This window comes from Phaseolus vulgaris, chromosome 8 (genome assembly GCF_051622355.1).
Source record: "Phaseolus vulgaris cultivar YP4 chromosome 8, ASM5162235v1, whole genome shotgun sequence".
NCBI lineage: Eukaryota > Viridiplantae > Streptophyta > Magnoliopsida > Fabales > Fabaceae > Phaseolus > Phaseolus vulgaris.
Genome location: NC_143505.1, coordinates 27,787,651 through 27,800,189, shown reverse-complemented (window position 1 = coordinate 27,800,189; position 12,539 = coordinate 27,787,651). Strand labels below are relative to the sequence as shown.

The following is a 12,539-nucleotide window of genomic DNA, read 5'->3' as shown; positions in this document are numbered from 1 at the left end:
ATTTTCAATACTTTTAATAAACTATTATTATACAGAACATTCACTTTCTTATAGTTTTATAGGTTATAAAACCTTAGATTGTAAATGAAAGAAGTATTAAACATATCAAAACACAATTTTAACACATGAAATTGTTTTTCAAAGATATCATAAGTGTTTCAATCAATGAATAGACCTTAGGTTGTAAAAGAAGTATTAAACATATCAAAATACTATTTGAACACATCAAATGGTTTTTCAAGGGTGTATCCTTGGTGTTTGAATCAATTAATAGACCTTAGAACATACGAAAACACAATTTTAACACATGAGATTGTTTTTCAACGATATTCACAAGTGTTTCAATCAATTAATAGACTATGATTGTAAAAGAAATATTGAACAATTTTAACACATGGAATTGGTTTTCAAAGATATCATAAGTGTTTTCAATCAATTAATAGCGAAAAGAAAAGAACAAGTTGCAAATATTTAGTTAAGTAATACGCTTGTTTTCAATACTTTTAATAAACTATTATTATACAGAACATTCACTTTCTTATAGTTTCCTAGGTTATTGTAAATGAAAGAAGTATTAAACATATCAAAACACAATTTTAACACATGAAATTTTTTTTCAAAGATATCATAAGTGTTTCAATCAATGAATAGACCTTAGGTTGTAAAAGAAGTATTAAACATATCAAAATACAATTTGAACACATGAAATGGTTTTTCAAGGGTGTATCCTAGGTGTTTGAATCAATTAATAGACCTTAGAACATACGAAAACACAATTTTAACACATGAGATTGTTTTTCAACGATATTCATAAGTGTTTCAATCAATTAATAGACGATGATTGTAAAAGAAATATTGAACAATTTTAACACATGGAATTGGTTTTCAAATATATCATAAGTGTTTTCGATCAATTAATAGCGAAAAGAAAAGAACAAGTTGCAAATATTTAGTTAAGTAATACGCTTGTTTTCAATACTTTTAATAAACTATTATTATACAGAACATTCACTTTCTTATAGTTTCCTAGGTTATAAAACCTTAGATTGTAAATGAAAGAAGTATTGAACATATCAAAACACAATTTTAACACATGAAATTGTTTTTCAAAGATATCATAAGTGTTTCAATCAATGAATAGACCTTAGGTTGTAAAAGAAGTATTAAACATATCAAAATACAATTTGAACACATGAAATGGTTTTTCAAGGGTGTATCCTAGGTGTTTGAATCAATTAATAGACCTTAGAACATAGGAAAACTCAATTTTAGCTCATGAGATTGTTTTTCAACGATATTCACAAGTGTTTCAATCAATTAATAGACTATGATTGTAAAAGAAATATTGAACAATTTTAACACATGGAATTGGTTTTCAAAGATATCATAAGTGTTTTCAATCAATTAATAGCGAAAAGAAAAGAACAAGTTGCAAATATTTAGTTAAGTAATACGCTTGTTTTCAATACTTTTAATAAACTATTATTATACAGAACATTCACTTTCTTATAGTTTCCTAGGTTATTGTAAATGAAAGAAGTATTAAACATATCAAAACACAATTTTAACACATGAAATTTTTTTTCAAAGATATCATAAGTGTTTCAATCAATGAATAGATCTTAGGTTGTAAAAGAAGTATTAAACATATCAAAATACAATTTGAACACATGAAATGGTTTTTCAAGGGTGTATCCTAGGTGTTTGAATCAATTAATAGACCTTAGAACATACGAAAACACAATTTTAACACATGAGATTGTTTTTCAACGATATTCATAAGTGTTTCAATCAATTAATAGACGATGATTGTAAAAGAAATATTGAACAATTTTAACACATGGAATTGGTTTTCAAATATATCATAAGTGTTTTCGATCAATTAATAGCGAAAAGAAAAGAACAAGTTGCAAATATTTAGTTAAGTAATACGCTTGTTTTCAATACTTTTAATAAACTATTATTATACAGAACATTCACTTTCTTATAGTTTCCTAGGTTATTGTAAATGAAAGAAGTATTAAACATATCAAAACACAATTTTAACACATGAAATTTTTTTTCAAAGATATCATAAGTGTTTCAATCAATGAATAGACCTTAGGTTGTAAAAAAAGTATTAAACATATCAAAATACTATTTGAACACATGAAATGGTTTTTCAAGGGTGTATGCTAGGTGTTTGAATCAATTAATAGACCTTAGAACATACGAAAACACAATTTTAACACATGAGATTATTTTTCAACGATATTCATAAGTGTTTCAATCAATTAATAGACTATGATTGTAAAAGAAATATTGAACAATTTTAACACATGGAATTGGTTTTCAAAGATATCATAAGTGTTTTCAATCAATTAATAGCGAAAAGAAAAGAACAAGTTGCAAATATTTAGTTAAGTAATACGCTTGTTTTCAATAGTTAAGATAATTTTAATAAACTATTATTATACAGAACATTCACTTTCTTATAGTTTCATAGGTTATAAAACCTTAGATTGTAAATGAAAGAAGTATTAAACATATCAAAACACAATTTTAACACATGAAATTTTTTTTCAAAGATATCATAAGTGTTTCAATCAATGAATAGACCTTAGGTTGTAAAAAAAGTATTAAACATATCAAAATACTATTTGAACACATGAAATGGTTTTTCAAGGGTGTATGCTAGGTGTTTGAATCAATTAATAGACCTTAGAACATACGAAAACACAATTTTAACACATGAGATTATTTTTCAACGATATTCATAAGTGTTTCAATCAATTAATAGACTATGATTGTAAAAGAAATATTGAACAATTTTAACACATGGAATCGGTTTTCAAAGATATCATAAGTGTTTTCAATCAATTAATAGCGAAAAGAAAAGAACAAGTTGCAAATATTTAGTTAAGTAATACGCTTGTTTTCAATACTTTTAATAAACTATTATTATACAGAACATTCACTTTCTTATAGTTTCATAGGTTATAAAACCTTAGATTGTAAATGAAAGAAGTATTAAACATATCAAAACACAATTTTAACACATGAAATTGTTTTTCAAAGATATCATAAGTGTTTCAATCAATGAATAAACCTTAGGTTGTAAAAGAAGTATTAAACATATCAAAATACTATTTGAACACATCAAATGGTTTTTCAAGGGTGTATCCTTGGTGTTTGAATCAATTAATAGACCTTAGAACATACGAAAACACAATTTTAACACATGAGATTGTTTTTCAACGATATTCACAAGTGTTTCAATCAATTAATAGACTATGATTGTAAAAGAAATATTGAACAATTTTAACACATGGAATTGGTTTTCAAAGATATCATAAGTGTTTTCAATCAATTAATAGCGAAAAGAAAAGAACAAGTTGCAAATATTTAGTTAAGTAATACGCTTGTTTTCAATACTTTTAATAAACTATTATTATACAGAACATTCACTTTCTTATAGTTTCCTAGGTTATTGTAAATGAAAGAAGTATTAAACATATCAAAACACAATCTTAACACATGAAATTTTTTTTCAAAGATATCATAAGTGTTTCAATCAATGAATAGATCTTAGGTTGTAAAAGAAGTATTAAACATATCAAAATACAATTTGAACACATGAAATGGTTTTTCAAGGGTGTATCCTAGGTGTTTGAATCAATTAATAGACCTTAGAACATACGAAAACACAATTTTAACACATGAGATTGTTTTTCAACGATATTCATAAGTGTTTCAATCAATTAATAGACGATGATTGTAAAAGAAATATTGAACAATTTTAACACATGGAATTGGTTTTCAAATATATCATAAGTGTTTTCGATCAATTAATAGCGAAAAGAAAAGAACAAGTTGCAAATATTTAGTTAAGTAATACGCTTGTTTTCAATACTTTTAATAAACTATTATTATACAGAACATTCACTTTCTTATAGTTTCATAGGTTATAAAACCTTAGATTGTAAATGAAAGAAGTATTAAACATATCAAAACACAATTTTAACACATGAAATTGTTTTTCAAAGATATCATAAGTGTTTCAATCAATGAATAGACCTTAGGTTGTAAAAGAAGTATTAAACATATCAAAAAACTATTTGAACACATGAAATGGTTTTTCAACGGTGTATCCTAGGTGTTTGAATCAATTAATAGACCTTAGAACATACGAAAACACAATTTTAACACATGAGATTGTTTTTCAACGATATTCATAAGTGTTTCAATCAATTAATAGACTATGATTGTAAAAGAAATATTGAACAATTTTAACACATGGAATTGGTTTTCAAAGATATCATAAGTGTTTTCAATCAATTAATAGCGAAAAGAAAAGAACAAGTTGCAAATATTTAGTTAAGTAATACGCTTGTTTTCAATAGTTAAGATACTTTTAATAAACTATTATTATACAGAACATTCACTTTCTTATAGTTTCATAGGTTATAAAACCTTAGATTGTAAATGAAAGAAGTATTAAACATATCAAAATACAATTTTAACACATGAAATTGTTTTTCAAAGATATCATAAGTGTTTCAATCAATGAATAGACCTTAGGTTGTAAAAAAAGTATTAAACATATCAAAATACTATTTGAACACATGAAATGGTTTTTCAAGGGTGTATGCTAGGTGTTTGAATCAATTAATAGACCTTAGAACATACGAAAACACAATTTTAACACATGAGATTATTTTTCAACGATATTCATAAGTGTTTCAATCAATTAATAGACTATGATTGTAAAAGAAATATTGAACAATTTTAACACATGGAATTGGTTTTCAAAGATATCATAAGTGTTTTCAATCAATTAATAGCGAAAAGAAAAGAACAAGTTGCAAATATTTAGTTAAGTAATACGCTTGTTTTCAATAGTTAAGATAATTTTAATAAACTATTATTATACAGAACATTCACTTTCTTATAGTTTCATAGGTTATAAAACCTTAGATTGTAAATGAAAGAAGTATTAAACATATCAAAACACAATTTTAACACATGAAATTGTTTTTCAAAGATATCATAAGTGTTTCAATCAATGAATAGACCTTAGGTTGTAAAAGAAGTATTAAACATATCAAAATACTATTTGAACACATGAAATGGTTTTTCAAGGGTGTATCCTAGATGTTTGAATTAATTAATAGACCTTAGAACATACGAAAACACAATTTTAACACATGAGACTGTTTTTCAACGATATTCATAAGTGTTTCAATCAATTAATAGACTATGATTGTAAAAGAAATATTGAACAATTTTAACACATGGAATTGGTTTTCAAAGATATCATAAGTGTTTTCAATCAATTAATAGCAAAAAGAAAAGAACAAGTTGCAAATATTTAGTAAAGTAATACGCTTGTTTTCAATAGTTAAGATACTTTTAATAAACTATTATTATACAGAACATTTACTTTCTTATAGTTTCATAGGTTATAAAACCTTAGATTGTAAATGAAAGAAGTATTAAACATATCAAAACACAATTTTAACACGTGAAATTGTTTTCAAAGATATCATAAGTGTTTCAATCAATGAATAGACCTTAGGTTGTAAAAGAAGTATTAAACATATCAAAATACAATTTGAACACATGAAATGGTTTTTCAAGGGTGTATCCTAGGTGTTTGAATCAATTAATAGACCTTAGAACATACAAAAACACAATTTTAACACATGAGATTGTTTTTCAACGATACTCATAAGTGTTTCAATCAATTAATAGACTAAGATTGTAAATGAAATATTGAACAATTTTAACACATGGAATTGGTTTTCAAAGATATCATAAGTGTTTTCAATCAATTAATAGCGAAAAGAAAAGAACAAGTTGCAAACATTTAGTTAAGTAATACGCTTGTTTTCAATAGTTAGGATACTTTTAATAAACTATTATTATACAGAACATTCACTTTCTTATAGTTTCCTAGGTTATAAAACCTTAGATTGTAAATGAAAGAAGTATTAAACATATCAAAACACAATTTTAACACATGAAATTGTTTTTCAAAGATAACATAAGTGTTTGAATCAATGAATAGACCTTAGGTTGTAAAAGAAGTATTAAACATATCAAAATACAATTTGAACACATGAAATGGTTTTTCAAGGGTGTATCCTAGGTGTTTGAATCAATTAATAGACCTTAGAACATACGAAAACACAATTTTAACACATGAGATTGTTTTTCAACGATATTCATAAGTGTTTCAATCAATTAATAGACTAAGATTGTAAAAAAAAATATTGAACAATTTTAATACATGGAATTGGTTTTCAAAGATATCATAAGTGTTTTCAAATCAATTAATAGCGAAAAGAAAAGAACAAGTTGCAAATATTTAGTTAAGTAATACACTACAAAAAAAAGTGTATATTGTGGCGGTTTTTTTCGTATAAAGTGACGTTTATAACCACCACAATATACGCTTGTGGCGGTTTCCCAAACCGCCATAGAACTGGCCGCCACAAAGTTTAATGTGGCGGTTTTATGTTACCCGCTGCAACACCCGCCACTTTAAACATAGTGTAAGTTGTGACAGTTTTTATATGTAAGTAGTGTCAGTTATAACTGTCGCAATTTACAAGCATTGAAGAAAATTCTGACACCATAGTATACATAAGTAGTGGCGTTTTTAACTGATGTAATTTTAATACTGAATAAATAAAATTTAACCACTTTTTTTATAATTTGTTTTATACAATTATAAATTTTAACCACCACTTTTTTATAATCTTTTTTATAATCTGTTTTGTACAATTATAAAATTTAACCACCACTTTTGCATAATAAAATAAAATAATGTATAAAGTTATAATCATCCATTCATTTTCATTGAAAATTAAAGCACACATAATAATGTTCAAAAATTTATATATAATTGAAAATTAAAACACATATAAAGGTCATACATTTCTAATCAAGTTTAAAATTACAACACATAATTGTTCAAAAGTTCATACATCCCTAATCAAGTTTAAAATTACAACACATAATTGTTCAAAAGTTCATACATCCCCAATCAAGTTTAAAATTAAAACACACATCCTAATCAGTTTTGCTTCCAGCACTTGATCCTATTACTTGATTAGGTGATGGAGCACCACTTCCATAATCTGATGCCTGAAATAAATAATTTTAAGTTAATGAATTTGTATGTTTATAATTATAAAATAAAAAGACACCAATAAAAGACTTCAGTATCGAAATAGTTGTTCTAACCTCTCCTCATTTTAACTACACCCTCTGAAGACCTCAATGTTGTTGTAACATAACGCTAGTGTTCCAATTGCCATTATCTGTCCCAGTACAGCACATGTCAAATAAACATCAAAATTACTAGGGAAAGATTATCAAAATAACTATTGCTAGATTCATTAAACATAAAATGAATATGAACGAAACTAACACCCCTTTGACCCCAAAAAAAAATTAATAGTGCTTAAAGAAAAATAGGTTCCACATAGCATCAGATTGTACCCAGTAAATCCACCAAAGCAGCTTCTTCCTCTAGAATATATGCAACTCAAAAGAACAAATTTCTTATTCCACGTAGTATTAACTAAAACCAGCAAGGCTATATAGCTAAACCCTCACACAATCATGATCTATTAAAATCACTCAACCACAGGAAGACAATCTGTACTCTCACAATTATTGTACATGAAGTTTCTATTAAAAGATATTCTGTTTCTTGGCTTACCACTATGTATAGGTAAAACACTTAACTAAAAATTGTATAATAGATTGTTATTAACACATCTTTTGGGAAGTCTTAAACTAAATCTTAAAAGAAACTGGCATAATATATTAATTTTACTTTTTCATATTTTATTGAACTGAATAGGGAGGAAGCTGAAATGATTTAACTCTTCTGAAACATAACATGGTATGCAAACAATATAAAACATGCATATAAATTATTGTATATCATTGCAACATAGAGTGACATGAACTAAATAACAGTTCCATCAGAAGTAACTAAGTAAAAGAACAGTACCTGGGGTATAGCACAAAAACGAAATATAGACGAGCCTCTTAAAGCAGACATGTATATTAAGGAATCTTCAGCATGCATCAGAGCTTTAGTGACCCTGTCATTTAAGCATTGTACTGCCTTAACAGAGTTCTACTCATATTTCAAATCCTGGATTATAAAATTAAATTGAAGTGACAAATAAGAAACCCATACATCAACACACCTGAACATGGAGTGAAAGTCAAAAAGGTATTTCATGTGTAAATTTGGCCATGCCAGCACCCATTCTTTTTGTAATGTCCTCAATTGCTTCTTGATAGCTGCAAATATCATTGACTAACATTTAACTTGTTTATCATAGAATATACAGCAAAAATTTAATTACATAAATAACTGAGAAAAGCTAATAAAAAGGAAGTGAATCAATAGTCCATATACACATCTCCGTTGGTCGGGAAATCTCTTCAATTTGAACAATATGAATGGGCCACAAAATCTAACCTGGAAAAAAATCTTCTACAGCTCCTCTAATTGTCCCTCTAAATACTCATAAAAACGAATATATATATATATATATATATATATATATATATATATTAATCGTTTAACATTTAATGTAATAAATTATTTATTAATTATGTATACATAATAAATGTCACTATAATTTTTAGTTATCAATATTGGTAAAATAATCTAATTATTGATATTTAGCAATATATATTAGAAACTAAATTCTAAATTTAACCAAATTATATAAATTTAGTTAGTAGGTAAGGTTCATACCCACTTTTATAATTTAGTTTAATTATATTTTTAATTAAAGTAAAATCTTTATCATACCTACATGGAATACTAGAGATATTAAGATTAAGAAGTAAAGAGTTGATATAAAAAAAACACAATAGACTAACAAACGTGAATAAGATAGACTCTCATAAGTTTTAATACCATTTAAAAAAATAAATTGAAGTCTAACTTCACCATATAAAAATTAATTTGTAAAATAAAATTTATTATATTTACAAAATTAATTTGTTTATTCATTTAAGCCTCGCAAATGAATCATGTTTATTTAAGGGGTGTTATTAAATACAAAACACCATGTTTATTCATTAGTATGTAATCGACGGTATAATAAGTAATTCCAATCCAAATTTTGATATTCCAGAAAGGGATACAAATGAGTCCACAAATGTTATTCACAAAGATATTCTATTGGTAGCACAGCATGCATTAATGATAAACAGTACACACCCCCACTTCCCCAAGTGTAATAACAATGATAGCATAAAATATTTTTTTTATTGCCAACAAAATATATATATAATTATGTACAGATTTATGTAATAGATAGTTATTTTATATATATACTATTAAGAGTATAAATAATTTTCTGCTGATAGACCAAAAGGGAGCCCATACAAGAAAACAAGTTTTTGTTATCCTTAGTCCAATAGGGTTGATAGTGCAGTAAGTTAACAACAGATACATTTTAGAGACTCTGAATCATGGATAGAATATAGGGTATTATATGCCTACATAACTAGAAGTTACCTTCAGAGAGCGTTCAAGATAGTAGTCAAATATTACTTGACATTTGTTGGGTCCTAGTGGAACCACAAGATTGGTGTCCATCCAAGGTCCGTACCTATGAAGGCCAGCAAGCACCCCAAGTTATAAAGCATGCTAATTTGCAAAACAAATAATACACTTGAATATATCAAAATTTCTTGTTTAAATGAATAAGATGACTGAAAAAATGATCTACCATGCCTAAACAACAACAAAACAAGCACCTATTAATCATGAAGTTTGGGTAAATAAAAGCGTATATAGCTTTTCTTCCAAGTCGATCATAATTCTCTTCGCTTTTCTCTGAGCTACCTTCACAACTTTGGATGCTAACCTTTTCAAACATCTGTTGTCTCATTCATAAACAATCTTTTTAGAACATAAGCAACCAGATGTGTAACAAAAGAAATAAAAAATCCAATGCCAAAAGTATTTATTATTTTAGCTCACTTTAGAAAATTATTTTAGTTAGTAGACTGATAAAGAAAATTCTTTATTCTGGTTGCAGAAAAGGATGAAAAAGTCATATAACAAGGGTCCCAAAAAACCATCTACATGACTCAATTTTTCATGCTACAGTACAATAGCATGTAAAATGAAAAGATTTTTTAAAGACAACAAAGAAGCTTACAGTGATAGAATAGGAATCCATCTTAAGATCAGAAACAAGGCCTTTATGTGCATACGGCACATGATAGCCACCATCTAAGTTAGTTATCACAGAATACCTTAAAAAAAACCCTGAAATTGCTAAAGTCTTAGAAAAAAAAACCCATTGAATCATACAAACAACATTGTGGATATAATAAAAGCTGATGTTTAAAATTTCTTGTAGAGAATGTTCACTTGTGAGATAAAGCAAACAGGTTTACCTACTATACGTGAGAGTGAAGTTTCATAAACCAGATAAAAATCTGGTCACATAATTATAAAGAAAATGTAACCGTAGCTCACATAATAAACAATAACTTCCAGGAAAAAGAATCAATTGAATCAAATAGTCAATTCATACCTTCCAATTGCATTAAATTGTGTATTCACGTCTGCAAACATAACTTAGTGAAGAATCAATTCCAGTGGAACTCAGTACTTCTGAACAGCTATCCAGCCATTCCTTTGACACATTATGGCTATCAACTTTCTTCTAAGAGACATTCTCTTTTTCCAGATTGAGAAGAACAAAACGTCCCCAGGTAGCTGCTTTGATTGGTAAAAGGCCAAAATCCTACCCTTCATGATCACAGAGAAATCAGTTGACCTTTCCCTCTGAAAAATATATAGTACAAGAAACTTATCACGGAACATATCTGCATACATTTATATTGAAATTTCGCATTCCTGATATTCTAGTGGCCTTTATAAGTGCTCCATTGAAACCATAAGTCCTCCCCTGCAGAAATCATCGTATTTTCATATCTAAGTTTTCAAAACATAGAAACCTATATGAGAAAGTATCAGATCATGATAACTAAGTACAGTTATTACCTGTGAAGGAAAGCTTGACAATTATGTTTTCAATTTCACAAGGATCATAATATAAAAAGAGAGGAGATCTATAGAGAAGAGAATCAAAACTGCCCATGTCAGTTCCTTCAATTACACATCAAACAAAGCATTGATAAGAGAACGCGCAAGCATTTAATTACCTTCAAATCGGACCTCTTCACATCAGAGGCGTAATTTGAACTTCTGAAGGCGATAGGGTTTGATTGTGTTGAATCCTTGCAAGGAGGTGGCGATGGCGGACGCGAGAGTAGGGTTTTGTGACAATAAACGTGTGGAGCCAGAGAGCGCTAGGGTTCGTATGGAGGGAGAGAGCGCTAGGGTTTGTGTAGAGGGAGAGAGCGCTAAGGGTTCTCCACATAGGGATGAGAGTGTTGTGGAGGCAGAGGAACGAGAGTGAAGAGCGTTAGGTTTTCCAAACTGAAATTCAAAAAAAATTATTTTCTTAAGTTTTAAAAAAAAAATTCAATTTTCAATTAGTTTTTGTGAGAGTAAGTTTAGAAAAAGGAATAAAGTAAGTTTTAAAAAAAAATCCATTTAAAAAAAAATTATTTTCTTAAGTTTTCAAAAAAAAATTCAATTTTCAAAAATTCAATTTTCAATTATTAAAACTCAATTCAATTAGTTTTTGTGAAAGTAAGTTTTAAAAAAAAGAATAAAGTAATTTAAAAAAAAATCATTTTCAAGTGAAAGCAAGTTTTCAAATATGAAGGAAAATTGTGACGGTTAAAAATGACATAATTTAAAAGATAATTGTGGCGGTTAATGAAATGACGTATTATACTGAAATTTGTGGCGGTTATTAATAACCGCCATATTAAAACCGCCACATTTTACACATTTTTTTGTAGTGATACGCTTGTTTTCAATAGTTAAGATACTTTTAATAAACTATTATTATACAGAACATTCACTTTCTTATAGTTTCCTAGGTTATAAAACCTTAGATTGTAAATGAAAGAAGTATTAAACATATCAAAACACAATTATAACACATGAAATTTTTTTTCAAAGATATCATAAGTGTTTCAATCAATGAATAGACCTTAGGTTGTAAAAGAAGTATTAAACATATCAAAATACTATTTGAACACATGAAATGGTTTTTCAAGGGTGTATCCTAGGTGTTTGAATCAATTAATAGACCTTAGAACATACGAAAACACAATTTTAACACATGAGATTGTTTTTCAACGATATTCATAAGTGTTTCAATCAATTAATAGACTATGATTGTAAAAGAAATATTGAACAATTTTAACACATGGAATTGGTTTTCAAAGATATCATAAGTGTTTTCAATCAATTAATAGCGAAAAGAAAAGAACAAGTTGCAAATATTTAGTTAAGTAATACGCTTGTTTTCAATAGTTAAGATACTTTTAATAAACTATTATTATACAGAACATTCCCTTTCTTATAGTTTCATAGGTTATAAAACCTTAGATTGTAAATGAAAGAAGTATTAAACATATCA

General features: G+C 27.2%; 1 long non-coding RNA gene across 4 annotated transcripts; it reads right to left on the bottom strand.

The window, feature by feature from the left end:
* Window positions 1-6,868: 6,868 nt before the first annotated feature.
* On the bottom strand, window positions 6,869-11,505 carry LOC137832362 (uncharacterized). Of its 4 annotated transcripts, none has more exons than XR_016514496.1 (10): window positions 11,206-11,505; window positions 11,045-11,112; window positions 10,875-10,949; window positions 10,572-10,784; window positions 9,784-9,905; window positions 9,542-9,635; window positions 8,211-8,307; window positions 8,009-8,102; window positions 7,231-7,307; window positions 6,869-7,131 (listed from the first exon to the last, which is right to left on the bottom strand). It is a non-coding gene; the product is annotated as an uncharacterized LOC137832362 (long non-coding RNA). The 4 variants fall into 4 exon arrangements; XR_016514494.1 differs by having other exon boundaries at window positions 10,572-10,789; window positions 11,206-11,484; XR_016514493.1 differs by lacking the exon at window positions 11,045-11,112 and having other exon boundaries at window positions 10,572-10,789; window positions 11,206-11,491.
* Between the last annotated feature and the right edge of the window lie 1,034 nt (window positions 11,506-12,539).